The following is a 21,244-nucleotide window of genomic DNA, read 5'->3' as shown; positions in this document are numbered from 1 at the left end:
GGATTTGGAAAGTAATTCTTCAACCTTAAACAATTTTATATACAAAATGAGAAACTCTACTACCTTAAACTATTAATATGCAACTTCTTTCAAATTGTTAAATATTAATATTCTGAATTGAAAACAATAATAACAAATATGAAATGACCATATACAAAGTAAAAATATACAAGTAGACATTCACGATTTCAATACTAAAAACATCACCATCTCCTCCACCTCCACCCTTAAACAATGTTATTAATAATATTTTTTTCATTTAATGCATTTATATGTATTAGTAATAATATTAAAAATAACAAGTTCAAAAAATAGTATTCTTATTTATATTTTTAATAATAATAATAATAATAATAATAATAATAATAATAATAATAATAATAATAATAACAATAATAATAATTAAGGTTTTGTTTATAGAAAAGTCCTAATATTTTTGTTTACAGAAAAGTCCTAATATTTTTTGTTTACTGAAAAATCCCAATATTTTGGATTAGTTTACGAAATAGTCCCAAATTAGTTTGGTACCGGTTTCAACCGGTCAAAAAGGGTCAAACTGCAAATTTTTGCCGGTTTTCAGGACTTTTTCGTTCAAAAAAAAAATCTTGGGACTAAAGTGTAACTTTTCCGTAAATATTGGGACTTTTCTGAAGATTTCCCTATATTTAATTAGTCTCTTTTTGATCACTAAATCAATTCCAAATTAATTCTTGATCAATACTAATTAAAACCATATGATTTCATATTAATATATTAGTACTTATAATATATTGATAAATCATATATAACCTTCTCTCAAGATTCCATCCGAACAAATTGTCCTGATGATATGCAACCCAAATGGACCATGCTACTCTCGGGTCAAGTACATACCAATAATAGTTATGGGCTTAGACATCTAATCCAATAGTCTCCCTCTCGGATAAGTTTAAAACTATTATTGCAAGTACAACTTCATAACCCGACTAGCAATTATAGCTCTTAAAGCTGCTGTCGAACTCTGAACATATCAAATGACGCGTCCAGTAGATAAATGATCCTATATTCCTCCATTCTAGATATCATATGGAATGAGACATCGATTATAATCATTCTCCCTATACATTAGTTGTTTCCCGATTTTCTATTTATGACAACTAACTAATTGAACAAATCAAATCAGTCCAGGCTTGGCGCAGCACTTAGGGGTGTCATCACTAGATCAACGAGGAGCCTACAGTTATCGCTTTTATCCTTATGAGGTAAAAGGAATGGATAAAATTCGACTCATGTGCTTGTACTAACTACTTTTTGAATCATATACAAAGGCACATTTTATAACATCAAGTTACTAATGCATTTTCGTACAATCAATGTATAACCAACTGATAGTCAACAACTCAGATCTCTAGGTTTGAAGAATATAAGATATTATCATCTCATGATTCACTCTTGATAAAATCAATGAAGTTATTCAAATGCGCATGGGTTTAATCCAATAATCGAATCTTATTCCAAGAGCACTCATGAACACTACAACTAAGTCTAGCCACCTGGACAGACTACACACCCATTCATGATAGTCTTGCCTCAATACCTACATCCAATGTATGATCGACTGTGGATGGTTTGAATAACCTAGTTATTCGGAATGTCAAAACATACAACATGAAACACAAGAATAATACTAATCTTATATGGCCCCAACACTTTGAGATTAAATAAAAAACACCTTTTATCTAAGCACCATATTGATTACTCATTATTCATGTAATGTTTCGAATTATCAACTTAATACTTGAATTAAAACAATAGGCATGCCATGCTCCAAGCATGCACACTATGTTTACCAATGGTCCTTCCTTTTAAGAAATAGATCAATTGAACACGAATCCAATGATGCTCATTTCACAACCCTAATCCCTTTTGTAAATGTAACAATGCCAATCTGTTGCCATTTACTGTAATCTGTTAGATTCTAAACTTATACGCAATGATTCTCTTGTAATGACTATGTACAAAAGTCACAAAGGCTTGGCAACATACATTACAAAGTATTGCAATGAAGATCAATTCCATGGAAACGAAGTCTCGTATTTAAAGTACATTCCTTTGAACATCCTTCTTTGCATTATGTTTTCTAATCTTACACAGATTTAGAGAATAACTTCCACCAATGGAAACAATTCCATATTTCCATTTTGACCATCACTTATCAACAAGAGTTGCCTCTTTTCAAAATATGTCAATATGGTCCTTTCCAAAGTTTACATTATACTTCCAATTGTCCACGATCAACCAATCTTTGGTAAACCTCAGATTGTCCTCAACAATTGTTTAATGATTTTAGTCATATATGGTTCTATTCCTTTTCTTTGCCATGTTCTCACAATTCGAACTATGAAGAGGGATGCCGTAATCATAATCGAATTTTGAGAACGCAACATATATAGAATTTCCTTATGTTGAACCATTCCAACATAACATTCATATATATATATATATATATATATATATATATATATATATATATATATATATATATATATATATATATATATATATATATATATATATATATATATATATGACCGAATTTGATTAAAATCTCAATCTAAACTTGTAGAATTGGAATGAAGTAAAAAATCATCTCCGTTAATTATAGCAAAACAACTTTTCAAGGTGAATTGAAACTTTTGTTTTCTATAATTAACATTGCTAACTTGCAACACTAAACATAATAATCATGCTCCCACTAACATGATAATTATAATGTAACTAGCATAACACTTTATGCTCCCACTAGCTTTGACATGTACCCAGAAATCAGCTGGACTTCTAGATATCAATACTTTATTGACTTTCTTACCAAAGTTTAGTTTTCTGATACGAGATGCTTTCATAAGACTTTATCAAAATCATACACCTTTCCTCAGATAGCTCACATGTGTGTCTAAAAAATTTTAGAACTATGAAAAGGGATGCCATAATCATATTCTCAATTGTTTAGACCTTTTCCATTTCTCACAAGTTTATTTTAGTGTGTCGGTTAACCACACGCGCTCCACTAATGACTTTGAGAATGCAAATATCATAATTACTATCTACTGAAAATCTACTTAGTGAAAGAGTTTCCTCACCATCATTTTAGTGAATCAGAGAGAAACCTTATGATACTTAGATTTTCTATGGCGTAAGTGTTCCTATCCATGCGAATTTGTCATAACCATAATCATAAGACAAGGTTAATGACAAAACCAAACTTATATGGACTGAACTTGTTTTAATCTTAATTTCTTGCCACCTGGCAGCACATGGGCTACCATTGCTTCTAGGTTGTTATGCAAACAATTGAGAACTCATAGAACTCACAAGCATAGTCAACTTTTAACTAGAATATACACAAAAATAAGAATATGTCAACACGATAGGTTACAAACCTCAAGTCGTGGGCTAGTGATTAACAATACTCTTGATCAGTTCTTGAAACTATCTCAAGATCTTTTAAGTCTCCCACTAACCTCTTGACATATAAGATTCTCTTGTCAAGAACCATTCCTTGACAAACAAATATTCAAGAGTTAGTGTGGATTCTTATCAAGATAAACACTTCTCACAATTGGTCTCAGTTGGTTTTTGTCTTATCCAAAACATCACAACTTACTAATCACAAATGTACAAGAGTAAGAAACATGTTACTCTACATTTGATAAGTGTTATAAACTTTTCTTAAAATTATGTCACTCAAGTTACAGTCTTAGAGTATGACTCTAAGACTTGATTTGGGAACGAAGTATGATTTATCTTTTGATTTAACCCTTTCAACAATTCATGATTCCTCTCCTTAGCCAAACAATTGCACTAAGGTGTCTTTAGAGGATCAATTGTGATATGGTTTTATAATCACTAAGATAATCATAAAAAAAGATATTCATGTACTTTCCCATCTCTTCAGATTGGAGAAACTTTTATCTTTTTGCCTAGTTTGATTCTTCTTATTCATTTTGTTAATCATCGAAACTTTTCTAATGCTTCAGAATTATACTTAAACTTGTAAGTATAACCATATTTACTACACTTTAGTAAATCATGGCAAATAGTCTTATCGATCTTTTGTGGTGGACTTGACCAGTGCACAAGAATGTGTACTCGATCCCTTAGTGGCACTTGACTCACATATACATGTGAACAAGGAAATAGTCTTAATTTACAAAAGATGAAAATTCTCATTCATCATACAATACAAGTTGCATGATTCCTTGTTTCTATCCAACTAAAACTTGGGCGATGCGAATCTTTCCTTATTTAGTAAATTATGACACTACCACAAACAAAAGAATCAAATATGTTTTCCAATATTGCTATCAAATGGAAACATATAAACGACGATTTTTCACAAATGCCATTGTAAGGATACTTAAAATAAATAAAATCAAAACCTTTTTCTTTTTATTTTAAAACTTGTGGAAAAACTTATCCTTACAATGCAAATACATATGAAAAACCTGTTGTTATCTATTCCTAAGCAATCTATCATAACTCTTAAGTAGCAGCTTAAAATTCTGATCACCGAACCATGCGATCGAAATCCATCTATTCGCGATCAGAATCAGCTTACTCTTTCTTTAAGCTTCCTTACTCTTCCTAGATTCTACAAAACATCAAAATGTAATTACATCATGTATCGAGAATCTCCAAATAAGAACTTAATAGAGTTAGATAGTGGACTTTACCTGAAGTAGAGTCAAACATTTTGACGTTACCATCCTTAAGATCTTTCAGGTGAAATAGGCAGCTTTGCAACCAATGTCCCTTCTGTTGGGAATAGAAACATATGGACTCTTTGGAAATGGTGCATGAGATTATCTCAGAATTAGCCTTTCTCTTTACCATTGAGTCAAACAACTTGACCAAGGTCGATCTCTTTCTATTGGGAAGAGAAAGGTTTTATGGACTTCCAATGTCACCATTGTCAATGTCCAAATAGGTTTGGGAAGTTGATCTTCTAATCAAATTTCCTTTACCAGTCCTCCAAATCATTGCTGATTCAGCAGTACCAAGCAAATAGATAAGATCATTAAGGTTCATATCATAGTTTGTTTCATAGTAGGCCCAAAGGAAACTCACTATGTTACTTAGAAAGTGATTGAACATCCAACTTTCTCAAGACTTTGACACCCAACTCTACTGGCTTGTTAATATGTGACTTCATCTCCAAGATGTGAGCACACATAGACCTTGCTTACCAATAGAGCTCGACTGACTTTGAACTATTCAAGAACTTGTGGGTTAGGAGAATAATTGGAGGAGGTGGAGAAAGTGAAGTATGATTTCCATGACTATTAATCCACAACAAAGGGATTGATTTTTCACCTTGATTTCCATTTGGGATATCATCTTCTTTAGGAAAGCTCTATCCAAAAGGATGAGGAAGACCATAGTTGTCTGAACTTAGACATCTAAGAGGGAGAAATTCAAGTTTCAGTTGATTCAAGTCCTTAACATAACACCCAATATGAAATATTAAGGCTAGGACCCAACAAACTATTTTATAACTTAGACGAGGGATGTCGTAATCCAAGCTACAAAATATTTGAAGGTAGGTAAATGACGATTTACCAATTTCCACCATGAAAAACAAAATAAATTATTTAGTTTTAAATGGATTTGAAACTCCTAGATCTTTTGAGATTCATTTAACTTTCAATGGCATGTTAAAATCTTGATTGTGTCCTCTCAAGTTTGTGACTGGGATGCCGAGGATCACAAACAAGGTGTGAATAACCATGCAAATTGACTTGGTAGCCTTAATTTTATCACCTAATCGATGTGCCGCTTAACCACACGCGCTCCACCGATCTATGATAAAACTTAAGTCACCCTTTGCCACACATTGTCAATCCCATGTTAGTGTGCCGGTTAACCACATACGCTCCACTAACGATTTAACAAGGTGCAAAGTGTAATTTCATGGGTTAGCACCAAATTCACATTTTCCTAAGTAACTAAGATTGGGAATTTATAAGTGTTTAGTTAATTAGTATTTATCATTATACTTTTAATGAAGGGAGAATTATAGTCAAGGAAGCGGTGAGTGAGAGTGGACACCCATTAAACTGCCATTTTATAGGCAGTAACCTTATACCCCCCTTAGAGACTGGCTTCGTGAAGGAGGCTACTAACAGTAAGATTGACTATATCTTATACATATATATAATCATTAACTTTTAATATTATAATAGTATAATGTTGAATTTTAAACTTTTAAAATTCTAAGGTTTAATTTGGAATTAATATTAGGGCTGGCAATTCTCGACACGACACGCGACACGACCCACGATACGACACGAAATAAATGGGTTTGGGTTGAGTTTTTCAACCCGCCAACCCGCTAACTCGTCAACCCGCCAACCTGTTTATTAAACGGACCATATATGGGTTTCTTAAAAAATAAACGGGTTGACCCGCCAACCCGTTTATATTCTTAATAAAAAAATTATTTTATTTTTAAATGTATTTATGTATCAAGTATGAATATTTAATAAGTATTATATAATATATACCATTGATTCATAGATAATTTGACTGTTTTGACATTTTGAGTCGTGGTGAATGGTCTAAGGTCGTAAGTCGTAACCTATAAGGCTAACTCTGTAACATGTTTCTATGAATGTTTATAATTTTCATTTGGATGTTTAAGACTTAAATGTATAAAATTCGGACCCACGAACCCAAATTTGACCCACAAACCAGCCAACCTATGAACCCGTATAAATAAATGGGTTGGCGGGTCATATATGGGTTTTTGTTCTAAACCCGCCAACACGTGACCCGCCAACCCGTGACCTGTATATTTAAATGGGTCGTGTTTGGGTTGATATATTTTGACCCGCCAACCCGCGACACGTCAACCCGAACACGACGCAATTGCCAGGCCTAATTAATATATACATGGGGACGTAACTTTTCCGATTCCAAAACTTGAGGGAAAGTTTTGAAACTTTTCAAAACTCTTAGATTTTCATAACTTATGAGTTTAATTAAGGTTTTAAAAATCTTTAATGAAGAGACTCTTAAACATCCATAACTTGAGGACAAGTTATGGAGTTCATAAAAGTATTTATGTCAAAAAGACTCTTCATGTTCCTTATCCTATGGTTTTAATAACATTTTAATAAAACATTTCATATAACTTGAGGAGAAGTTACAAAACACATATTATGAATAACTTTTAGATTGCAAACAACTATCACAAACATGTCTAGAAATATTCATAATCTTGATTAAACTCATATGAACAAGACAATTCAAATCAAACAATTTTCATGTAATTAGCCTAATCATTAAACTAATACAAAACATGAAACTTTTGACAATTATCTTTTGAATTGGATTAGACTGATCATTACCACATCAAAAACAGGTTTATAGGTTGAAAAACAGCTTAGGGTAATGATTCTAGTCCAATCCCAGCCTTAAAACTCGAAGATATGCTGTCTGGGGGTCCAACTCATCGATTGTAGGAACCAACTCGTCGAGTTGGATGAATATGTGCATGGACTTGGCGAGTCCATCAGTGGACTCGACCAGTCCACTGTCCAGAATAGCAAAAAATCGATTTTTTCAGCATTTTTCAGCAATTTGCATCAAGTATAATTGAAAAAAAAAACTAGGCTCTGATACCACTGTTGGGTTTTGAGCATTCTAATACTCCTAAGGTGTTCATGCAACCCTAAATACATTGGATCTATGTTATCACTAATTATACATGCAAAGGTGTTTCCAAGGAATTAAGTCTATAGTTAGCATACAATGATGTAAACTACACAAGATACTAGTTAGTGTAACATACCTTTTCATACGGCTGGAAGTCTTGATGCATTTTGGCCTTAAGAGCTTAGCCCCAATAGTATGGAAGCCTCAAGTGGAATCACAACAAATCAAGGACAAAGATAGGACTTGAGACAGAATCTCCATGCACTCTAAAACCTTTATGAACTCCAAGAACATGCACCTGCATACTAGGGTTCACCATTTTTAGGTCATCATATATGTATTTATATTTGTTGAATTCTAAGAGTCATGGGTAAAACCCAAACCCATACCGATGTGCTTTATGATCCATGGTTCATTTGGATCAACTCTTTATGTATCCATACATAAACTTGGTCCAACATGCATCATAAGCCCAACATATATAAATATAACTAATTAACATAATTAATCCACATATATTTAATTAGTCTTTTTTATCACTAAATCAATTCCAAATTAATTATTGATAAATACTAATTAAAATCATATGATTTCATATTAATATATTACTACTTATAATATATTAATAAATAGTATATAACCTTCTCTCAAGAGTCCATCCTAACAAATTGTCCTGATGATATGCAACCCAAATGGACCATGCTACTCTCGGGTCAAGTACATACCAATAATAGTTATGGGCTTAGACATCTAATCCAACACTAACATGTTCCAAGAAGACTTGGTTTACGAAACTTATTTTCTTTATCACATCGAAAAGTTAATGATGATCTCATTAATGTGTATTTCAATCTTCATTATGGAAAATTTGATCAAATCAAAATGTTTCATCAACAACGAATAAAAGTCAGAAGTGAAATTGATTAGTAACTATCACCAAATCTATTCATGGATTGAAAAAAGATTACATACATCACTTATGTATAACACTTTGTCAATCATTTTCCTCTTTAACTACTAATAGATAAAGACACTTGTGAATCATCTTCCCATATAAATATGATTCACATATATCAAATGAATCAAGCTCACTGGCCTTCGAAAATTCCATCCTTTTGAATTTGGTATATGTATTTCATATTTATATTGTCATGATTATTATGACATAGATAAGGTACAATAAAATATCATTTTATGGTATAGGTGTTATGATCGGAAGTATTAATTCAATGAAAGATTATAGATTTACTTCATAAATAACATTATTAGAAAATAGTCGTTAACACAGAATACATCGTTTCATAACATGAATGTGAACATGCATTAAATGATAAGTAAATCTGAATTTATTCATAAATTACAACTATTACATGTCCCTATAAAGATAGGTACAATACATCTATTGTTTAAATAAAAGACAATAACAACACTTGTTATATCTTCAACACGAAATACCATTCATTTGTAATCAGTTGATTATGTATTCTAATCATCAACACATAATATCAATTATTAGTGTCACATGAAGTATTACATACTCAAGTGAATGATGGAAAAATAAATAGTTCTATCATATATATATATATATATATATATATATATATATATATATATATATAGTCTTGTCCAAGTTAGACTTCTTTAGCCTGATGAGATGAGAGGAGCACTTCCTCCTTTAGTGTCTAGTTTCTTCCACAATAGAAACAACACTAATCGTTTGGTCCTTTGTTGATTTTTGGGTTTATGTTGTATTTCCCTTAACTTAACTATAAGTATATATGAGTGCACAATCTCTTAGACTTCCTTTTATTCAATGGTTGAACATACTTGAACCTATTTCTAGTGTTTTGATTGAATATCTGCTTTACTTGATGAGACATCTAATATGTTTCATAATTATCTAAGACTTTCTGCAAGTCATGGTTAATTTCTTCAGTATGATGTGAGACATGTCATCATCATCACAATAATACTTCCATCAAAGTATCATGATCAGACTAACTGGTTGCAGAGGTTATTCAGGTATTAAATATATTTTAGTATATATAATTTCTATTGATCTTAAAGGTAGAATTTCAAGATATTATACCAGTTACAGAAATTATAACCATGAAATGTTGAAACTCAATAAGTGAGAGGTTTTGTAAGTCGTAAAATTATTAACAGTTATCAACATAATTTAACAAAGTTTCATTTAATTAGTATATTCAATATTTAGTCTTTAAAAATTAATACCTTATATTGTTTCTTAAAACATTAATTTATTAAAGTCTAGGATCCAAGTAATGAAACAAGTAAATGGTTAGGCGACCTTTATACCATAAACTTAATCAAACTCGGTAGGTATTGATTACCAATTGCATACGATATACAACTCCTAGATTATGGGATCCTAAAAAACTCTTGTTTAGTTTGGCATGTTTATCCCATCTATGCTTCAAAACTCTTATGCTTAGGCGACCTTTATCACATAAGAAATTGATCAAATCATCCATTTAAAAAACATGGAGTTCTGTTTCACAAATGGTTAGGTGACTTTTATCCCATAAGCAAATACAAAAACACCTTGACTATTTTTGACAAATCAAATGAATAAGGTGACTCTAAAATCCATATGAACTGCAAAAAAATCTCAAGTGAATTTTAAATGGATTGCATACATTTGAAGTTTTGTAAATATGAGTTTATATATGTTTTACAATTATAGTTTATAAAAACATGGTCTCATGAATATTACATGCATCCAACAATTCATGTACCATTTTGTAAAACTCATATCACTTGTTATGAGGTTCTTAAGGTGCCAAATAAAACTTTATTTTATTTTCCATTACCGCGATCAATTATAAACTAAAATCCGGTATTTTATAGATTAGTCGTAGATCGGTTTTAAGAACCTGTAAGAGTCTTAATAAAACTTTATTTTATGCTTAAGACTTGGAGTTTTTAAATCTCCTTTTAACAATAAAAAAACTCATGACTTCATGAATTTATAGAATAAACTCATGTTATTTTATAAACTCAATTTTATGCATCATATGATAAAAGTCATATTTCGATAAACCAAAACTTGGGTGATGATACTTATGTTTTAAATCTCATTTAGCATGCATAAATCATAATATCAACATGTAAAACACCAATGTCATATATTAAGTTTCGACGCAAAAATAATTACTAGTTTTATTATTTGTCGTTATAATGCTATAAACCAATTTTAGTCTTTTTAATAAAAACTCATTATTTATTATAAAGACATGAAGTTTATATAAAGTTTAAACATCTTTTAAACCATATCAAATATTTTAAATTTGGGTATTTATAAGCTTTACAATAGAACTATTTTCAACAAAATTGAGTTTAACCGGTAAACCGTTAACCGGTAACTGGTAAAACGTTTTTATAAATATCCATTTATAAACATCTTATGTTATCTTTTAAATATTTTTTACTCAAACTCCAAGTGATATTATCTTATGAAAAAATGTTAATTGACATGTAAAAACTATTTTCATACATAAAACATAACATACATTTAACATAAAATAAACATCACAAACATGCATTATAATGTATATATAAACCAAGCTATGTCTAGTAATAATTTTTGTGAGTCATCACAAGAATTATTAAGTCTTCCCTAAAGGACTTAAGACATACTTCAAAAGGTCTTCAAGGTGGTAATTCCTTCGTCTTGTTACATTTTAAGTAAATACAACTAGTTTAACTAATTTATTACATCAAATGAACAAATGAAAAATACATATTTATCTATTACATCTTATGAATAAATATATATCAACCAAATAGTTTTTTTATACACAACAACATATCAAATATTATAACAAATAACTCTTTGTTTTTTCTAAGGCAACTTTTATATAACCAAAATGCATCAAAAATGGTTATATATAAAAATAAACAATTTTAACCAATAAGTTGTCAAAGAAGACAAATATGGATTTTCTTAACAAAAGGAAATCCAAGCTTGTTTTCCAAAAACCAAATATTATCAAACATAAAAAAATCATTATAATATATAAAAGATGACTCTGATACCACTGTTAGGTCTTGATACGAAATAAAAGTTTGTTTTTCACTAAAAACCGTCCATGGAAGACTCTAAAATAACAAGTTTGTTTTTAGTTTATAATAAAACCGAACCATCATGAGTGCATTTATAGATGTTAGAACGAAATAAAACCAACCATATGATGTTTTAGAGATAACCTTTGAAGCCTTTGAAACCACTTGGTTTTGGGGTGTTGATGAAGATAACGAAAGATCAAAGTGTATGATCTTCTCTACAAGTATCCACCATCAAGAGTAAGGCACTTGGAATGCTAGTTCCTTCTTATATTCTTGATTGTCTAAAGCCTTTAAGTGCTTAAATCAAATAAGAACTAAAGGAGACAACTCAATAGGACTTCTAATCACCAAAATAACTTCAAAAGAGAGAGAAGAAGAAGAGAAGAAGAACCCACGGTTTTAGAGAGAAAAGAAAGGAAAAATAAGAGCTTTACTCTTGCAAAAATGCAAGCCTCATGCATCTCTTATATAGCTCATGAAAAGTAAGGTCTAACCATTAAAACAATCTAAAGTAATGATAGCCTTTAGAAGCATGAGAGACAAAAGGTGGAATGTTGAAAAAGCGACCTCCCACACCATCATTATGCCTTTTAAAAAGTAAGATTCTTTATTTTTTTTTATAAAATACAAGTTTATAAAATATAAATTTTTCCTTTAGGTAAAAGACAAAAGAATCCAACTAGTCTAAAATGTTGAGCATGACTTATTAATTTCTACTGTATGAAATAATAACTAGTAATAATCTCTTATAATTATTATTTTCACAAAACAATAATTATTCCCTAATTAAAATACAATAATTGATATTATTTATTAATAATCATATTAATAATAAATATACAAAATGTGCCAACTTGATATAGGTGTGACCCTATAAGATCATATATTATTAGCAGTATCACTCCATAATGATTCTTGGGTATATTGATCCAACACCCATGATTTAGAGTTGGGAGCGGTAGTGCTTTCCTTAAAGAATTGGAAGCACTACCTATACGGAACGAAGTGTGTCATGTTCACCTACCATAAAATCCTCCAACACAATTTCACTGAGAAATAGCTCAACATGAGACAACGAAGGTGGGTAGAATTGCTAAATGATTAAGAATGCGTAATTCGTTGTCACCTTGGTAAAGAGAATATCGGAATAGACACTTTGAGCAAGAAGGAACGAGAAAAAACCACTTCGTGTAAAGACTCTAACCCTAACAATCCACCCCAATCTCACCACCCAAATTTGAGATGCTGAGCTGGAAGCAATCGACTCGATAATATCCTAGAAGAAAGCCTGGAAGGAATGGATGAACAGTTTGACCTCAAGGAGATGGAACACGATATTCCATTAACTAAATTTGAACCCTAATGTTTAGGGAATTTGATTACCTAGTGTTAAACGAAGCGAATAAGTCAAAATATCCAATACATCTAGGATCAGGAAGGATGTATCTTGATCTTAAGATGCATTATTGATGGTCCAACATGAAGGCTGGGATTGCCACATATGTCGGTAAATGATTGACTTTCACCAAAGTCAAAGCAGAGTACCAGAAACCACCAGGATTACTACAAAAACCATCGATTCCATAATGGAAAGGTGAACATATAGCTATGGACTTCATAATGAAGTTGTTGAATACTTCAAGCGGTTATGACACCACCTTGGTAGTGGTTGACTGTCTAACAAAGTCTACTCATTTTTCTAGCCTTGAAAGAAACTGGCAAAATGGAGAAACTCACAAGGACCTACATCAAGTAAGTAGTCTGACTGAACGGAGTACCAATATCTTTTATCTTGGACTGAGATAGCAGATTCACTTTCAGGTTTTGGCAAACATTGCAGAGATATCTAGGAACCAAAGTAGACATGAGTACTACATATCAACCTCAAATGGATGGACAGAATTAAAGAATGATACAAATCTATCCATACTTGTGTGATAGACTTCAGTAGTACATGGGATATTCACTTACCACTAGTCGATTTTTCATACAACAATAGTTATCATAACAACATATAGAATCCCCCGTTTGAAGCCTTATATGGGCACAAATTTCATTCCCCGCTATGCTGGAAAACATTGGAGATATCCAACTGCCTAGAAAGCATGTTGTAAATACTTTACGTACTGGCCCCGAGATCATTCAGGAAACCACGGAGAAGATTATCCAGATCAGGGAAAGGTTAAAGGCTGCACACCTATAGTAAAAGTCTGATGGAACTCTCGTAGAGGGCCAAAGTTTCCTTGGGAACGTGAAAACGAAATGAAGCAGAAGTACCCACAACCGCTTAGTGATGATCACTTTACTAGTGGAACGAAATATTTTTAGGAACGATATAATTTCGGGATGAAATTCCTTTAACGGGGAGGTAATGTGACATCGTGGAATTTAGGTCTTAATTTGTAAACGGTCAGTTCACGATGGAACTTTTTGTATCTTGACCGATTGAATTATAATGCATATTTTAATAGAAATATAGGGTCATTTCTATTGCAATAAGATATGAAGTGGTATCTTATCTCAAATTATGGAAAATGTCGAATGAAACTTAAAGCACAAATTGTAACTCTAATTTATGACTAAAAACGAATATTTTTTATTAAGCGTCTGTGAGCAAAGAAACATACTCTAGACTTGCAGTATATGTTTCCCTAATCATGTATATAAAGAACATCCAAAATGGAGTTCGTATGCAAAAGATATGACCGTTTTATGAAAACCAAACCGGTATAACACTAACTTTGTCTGATTTCGTAAACCGTAATGATCCGTTGAGTCACTTGCACACCTCATATAGAAATTCTGAGAGCTTTTTTGGACTCACACTACGGTTTAATATTATATTTACTACTCTAAATATTTTTAGCAAAAATATTTGTAAAAATCAGAAAAGCAGACGTTTTAGACCAACTAGATGTGAAACTTCGAACACTGTTTCACGATGATCAGTATATCAAATTAAAATTATGTTTGAACATTTGAAATCACCGCAACCGTGGCAGTCTCCAGGCACTTTTGAAATATTTTTAAGAGCCTCGAAACCAGCGTCACGTAAATCAAGGCCACTTATGTTTGGAATAAAAAAAGGTCAAATATATTCCTTTGACCTTTGACCCAATGAAAAGTCAACATCATGGTTTATGAGTTTTGTTTCTTTCCCCTGTAATATACGATATATCTTTTACCTCTCTCTAGTCTTTATCTCTCTACATTTCCATTTCTTTTCTTCCCTATAAACGACCATCCTGTTTTTATTTGTGAAACCCAAAAGGAGGCAGCAACTTCCATCACCCACACATCAGAGAAACACCATCCAAACACCCTTCGTTGTTGCTTCAGCCCCCCTAACCACCGACGACACCAAGAAACACCCCAATACCATCGAGGACGACCTTACTCCACCTCGTCACCACCATAGCTTCCCACTACCCTCTACTCCCCCACTGTCTTCATCGATCAAACCTAACCCAACACCCTCCCCTTCGAATCTGTGACACAGAATTGAGGAGAAAACGGGCAAAACCCGTCGAAAATAGTCGAATGTCATACATTGCCAATGACAAAACCCACTTTGCCACCCACCACTATTGTTAGTGATTTGAACTCCCCATTCCGACCACCTTCCACCTTTCCCTCATCTCTTTCTTTCTCTCTCTCTCTCATTTCTGTTGGATTAGTGTCTAAGTCCATAACTATTTTGGTATATACTTGACCCGATAGTGCATGGTCCTTTTTGGTTGCCTTCACCAAAGCAACTTGATTGGAGAAATAAATAAAGAGAGAGAGGTTATTATGATTTATTAATATGTTATAAGAATAATATATTAAAGGAGAAATCATATTTGCTTAATTAATATTGGTCAATAATTAATTAGGAATTAATTTTGTGATCAAGTGTAATTAATTAAACTAGAGGGGCTGAATTGTAATTATGTGATAGTTACAAAATATGGTAATGGTTATCCTAAATATGGGTTGAAAGAATTCAAGGAGATAAGGATCCTTGAAATCGTCCAAAGGATAAAGGATAAGGGTTTTCAAGGCTTATCTTATGGTTGCTTTGTGGATAAGCAACTAGATAAGGATAATGACTGAAACCCTATCTCTACACCTATATAAAGACCCTAAGGCCTTAGAATTCGTGTACTTTTTCCCAAGGAGTCCTAAGGACGAATTCTAACCTCTCTCCTCTCTCTTTATACCTTCTCCATTTGCTCTTGGTGTTTGTAAGCCATTAGAGGAGTGACACTTGTGACTCTAAGCCTTCCAAAGTCAATTCAAGGAGGAATTAGGATTGTTATTGCTACATAACAATCAAGGTAATATCTTAAACCTAATTGTATGTTAATATTGATTTCCATATGTTAGAATTAGGGTTTATAGTCTTGGATTCAAAGCATGTACAATAGAGAAACCTAGATCCAAGCATTAGAGTTTGTATGAGCACATAGGATGTCTTTTGATCAAAACCCATCAGTGGTATCAGAGCCATTGGTTTGGTTTCAATTGTATGAACTTGATATATTAGGGTTTATTGCCAATAAACCCTAAGAGGCTAGGGTTTTTCGAGATTAGGGTTTGCAAACCCTAATTTGCAAGAGTTTGAATAAGATCTTCAAATCCTTTCCTTAAACCATTAAATTTCGAAATCTAGGGTTTGTTATAATCCCTTGATTTTCGAAATTTGCCTCCTCCCCAAGATAAGCTCCTAATTTTTAGGGATTTGGATTATCCCATATCTTGTAATTATCCTCTAATTGTTATATATGGTAATTCAAGATCTTGTATTATCCATCCATATTTTCGAAATCTATATAGATATTTAAGGGATTATGATAACTTAAATGTATAAATGGTAATTATCCTCATTATTTAGATAATCCCTTATGATTTAATAATTAAATTAATAGTCAAATTTAGGATAATTATTAAATCAAGAGTTTTAATATTTAAAATTTTAAATTTAAATGTCATAAATTCGAAATTTTAAGATAGATTAAAACTAAATTGTTTTGAAATGTTTCAAAACTTTCCCTCAAGTTTTGGAATTTAAAAGTTGATTAAAAAGGTTTAATTAGGAGTGTTAAATTCTAAAACCCTAGTGTTGTTTTGAAAAGTTCAAATCACACCCTTATGGTTTTATTAATTAATTAAGGTGTATAATTAAAAGAGATTTAATAAATCCATAAAAGTTTTGGTTTGCAATTTAATTATATTAAAGGTATAATTATTAAATTTGACCACATAGTATTTTAAAAGTATGAAATGCACCCTATATTATATATATAACATTAAAAGTCTAACATTATATATATGTATGAATAAAAGTCAGTCTTACCGTTAGTAGGCCTCATTCACGAAGCTGGTCTATAAGGGGTGTTTAAGGAAATTGCCTATAAAATGGCGATTGAATGGGTATCCACTCTTACCCACCGCACTCTTGACTAGTGGAGGGTCGTTAGCCGAATGGGTAGGATAGGATGAAACCTTCCATTATAAGTATAATGAAGTATAAAAGTAACTAAATATTTTCATAAAATTCCCAATCTTAGTTACTTAGGCAAAAGTGAATTGATGCAATTCCATGAAATTACGCTTTATGCCCTTGCGAAGACGTTAGTGGAGCGTGTGTGGTTTACCGACACACTAAATGGTTCTAAGCAATGGTAGCAAAGGGTGACTCAATGTTTGTCATAGTTTGGTGGAGCGTGTGTGGTTTACCGGCACATCGAATAGGTGACTGTAACATGTGAGGGAACCATGTAATTTTGCGTGGTTATTCACACCCGCTTTGTGATCCTCGGCATCCCAGTCACAAACAAGAGTGGCATATCGAGATTTAAACATGCCATTGAAAGTTCAATGAATCTCAAAGAATCTAGGAGTTTTCATACTTAAATTTTCTTTTTTGTTTATCATGGTGAAATTAGTGAATCGTCATTCACTTACCTTCAAATGTTCTGCAATTAGGGTTACGACATCCCTCTCCCGAGTTGTGGAATATTGTGTTGGGTCCTACCCTTAGTATCTCATTTGGGTGATTTACTAAGGACTCAATCGATCAACTAACTTGAATTTGTTTTCTCCCGTTTTGTAGATGTCAAAGTTCAACAATCATGGTCTTCCCAAATCCCGTGGAACAAGCATTCCACATGAAGATGATATTCCACGATTCGATCGAGGAACAAGAAATCATGCTTCACTTCCTCCTCCTCCTCCAATTGTTCTCCCTAACCCACAAGATCAAAGAATTGAAAGGTTCAATATCACAAAGGCCCTATTGGAAATGAAACATGAAGATGGTAAATCCGTATGTGCCCACATTCTAGGAATGAAATCACACATTGATAGGTTGATTATATTGGGTGTGTCATTCCCGAATGAGTTGGCTGTAATTGGGTTTTGCAGTCACTTCCTGAATCATATAATGAGTTCAAAAGAAAGTATTATATGATGGATGATGACGACAACCTCATTAACCTAACCTACATGCTCATTGCTGCTGAATCAGAAATGATTTGGCGAAGCAATGGAGCGTATTTGTTGGGAGAGTCAACCGACCATGCTTCCGATGACATTCTAGGAGAACCGACCTGCGTTTGCTGCCAAGAGAAAGGGCGTTGGATAGAAGTCTGCCCCAAGAGCCTGAAAATTCCAAAGATGGGAGAGTCAAAGAGTATGACTGCGCTTCAGGTAAAATCCACTATCTAACTTCGTTAAGTTACTATTCATTGATTCAAATACATGATGTGATAAGATTGCATTTGAATGTTTTGCAGGATCGGTGAAAAGAAAGGAAGGTTGATAAGAGAGCAAGATGAATCTAATCACAAGAGATGGATCTCGATAACATGGACTTGAAGATTGGATTTTGAGCTTAGATAGTTATGATAGAGTTGTTAGAAATTTTCCTTTTACGTAGTTTTCAATAGATTTTGCATTGTAAGGACAAATGTTTTTCCGCTGCTTTTATAAATAAGATAAATTTTGTTTGACTTATTTATTTATTTGTTTACTTCCTTGCAATGAAATCGTTATGAAAATTGATGTTTGCATATTTCTACTACGAATGGATATGATTCTTAGTTATGTTATTTATGAAAATGTCGAGAATTTACCAAATAGGGAGAGTTTCTCATCGCCCAAAGTTTCAATTGGACTGAAATTTGGAATCACACAACTTGGTTGCATGGTGAATGAGAAATTTCATATTTGGAAATTAGACAAATTCGTTGACAAAGTGTCAAGTGAAGGACTAGGAGATCGAGTACACGAAGTTGTGTGTTGATCAAGTTCACCATAAGAGTAACAAATATATTTGTCATGATTTACTAATGGCTTAGTAAATATGATTACACTTACAAGATTAAGTGTAATTCTGAATTGATCAAAGGGTTTAGATCAATAGTAGAACGAACAAGAAGAATCAAGTAGGTAGAAAGATAAAAGTTTCTCCATTCTAAGAAGAAGGGAGAGTAGCTTTTATGCTTTATAATGGGTCTTAATGATTAAGAACCATGTCTTAATTGATCCTCTGAGTAAGTCTTAGTACAATTGTATGTTTAAGAAGAGGAATCAAGGATTGAAGAAATGGTTAAATCAAGAAGTCTATCATACTTCGTTCCAATAACAAGTCTTAAAGTTAAGATTGTGGCAATGAGTGAAAACTATTAAAGGTTTATAACATTCATAAAATGTGGAAAGTTGTGATGTCTTGAATAAGACAAAGACCAACTTGGACCAATTTATGAAGTGTTTTGATAAAAGCTACACTAACTCTTGAATATTTGGTTGTCAACAAATGTTTATTGACAAGAGAATCTTATATGTCAAGGAGTCAGTGGGAGTCTTAAATGTCTTGAAAAGTTTCAAGAACAAATGAAATAAACCTTATTGATCATCACTAGCACACGAGTTGAGTTTTACAACCTATCGTGTTGACGATATTTTGATTCTGTGCTGTTCCAATTGAGTTAATTATGCATGTGAGTCCTATGAGTACTCATTTTGAACGCATAAAAGGCAAAGCACCTTGATCAATGGAAGGTACATTGATAGGAAAAGGGTGAGATGCTTAACTACTTGGAAGACATGATGGGCAGCTGTGCTACCATAAGGCAAGAAATCAAGATTAAAAAAAGGCTCGGTCCATATGAGTTTGAATTTGTCGTAAACTTTAGTTTTAACAAATTCACATGGATAGGAACAAATACACCATTTAAATCTAAGTGTCATAACATTTCCTCCTTCATGAAAATGATTGTGAGGAAATGCTTTCACTAAGAAAGATTTTAAGAAGATAGTGATTGTAAAATTGCATTCTCGAATTCGATCATGGTTACGGTATCCCTTTCCATAATTTGAATTGTGAGGTTTGGCAATTAGTCTTAATTGTTGAGACACACATATGAACTATCTAAAGGCAAAGGTGTATACGTTCAAGAAGCCTTGATAAAAGATTATCAAAGCACTAAGTATTAGAAACATGGACTTAAGAAATTCAATAGGTATTGTCTCTCTGAAAGTTAAGATGTTTATGAATACATTTCGAAGCTAGTAGGAGCATAAGTGTTATATTTTATAGTAATCATCATGATAGTGGGAGCATAAAATTTATGATTGTATGATTATTATAGAAAGTATTGCAAGTTGGCAATATTAATTATAGAAAAACAAGAGTTATACCTTGCAAAGTCGTAAGGGTTGTAAAGTTGTTGTGCTATAATTAAGGGAGAGAATATTATGTTTCATTTCAAATCTAAAGGATTAGGTTGAGAAATGTTGATAAATTTAGTCAAAGGTGCATAGTGTGTTCTTAAAATTTCGATTATGATTACAGCATTCCTCTTCACAATTCGAATTTTGAGAACATAGCAAATAAAACATTATGCGTCGTGTCCCATACGCTTCGGGTATAGGATCGATTGCAAATGCTTTAATGTTTGACCATTCTAAAATTTTCCAAATGTCTAGCACATTTAGAGGAAAAAGGGACTAGAATCAGTTTTGACTAAAATAATTAAACAACTATCAAAGGACAATCCAAAGTTCGACGAGGATTGGTTGCTTGTGAGTAGTTGGAAGCATGGTATTGAATGGACCATATCGACATTATTACGAGTAGATAAGATTCTATTAAGAATGAGTTGTCATATGGAAAATATGGAAGCGTGTCCATATTGGGAAGTAAATATTGAAAATCTATGACTAGATTAGAAACTTTTATGCAAAAGGATGTTCAAAGGAATGTACTTTGAGTGAGAGACATCATATCTAAGGAATTGTCTTGTAACAATCTCCGATAGAAGATTTTGTAACATCATTAGCAATAGTCTTTGTGACTTTGGTGCAGTGACATTACGAAAGAATCATTGCATAAAATGTTAGAATCTAGCATATTCTATAAGTAGCAAGAATTTGATATTCTTAAACTTATGAAAAACAGATTTGGAGTTGTGAA

This window comes from Lactuca saligna, chromosome 9, assembly GCF_052625555.1.
Source record: "Lactuca saligna cultivar CGN05327 chromosome 9, ASM5262555v1, whole genome shotgun sequence".
Lineage (NCBI taxonomy): Eukaryota > Viridiplantae > Streptophyta > Magnoliopsida > Asterales > Asteraceae > Lactuca > Lactuca saligna.
This window is presented reverse-complemented; position numbering follows the sequence as displayed.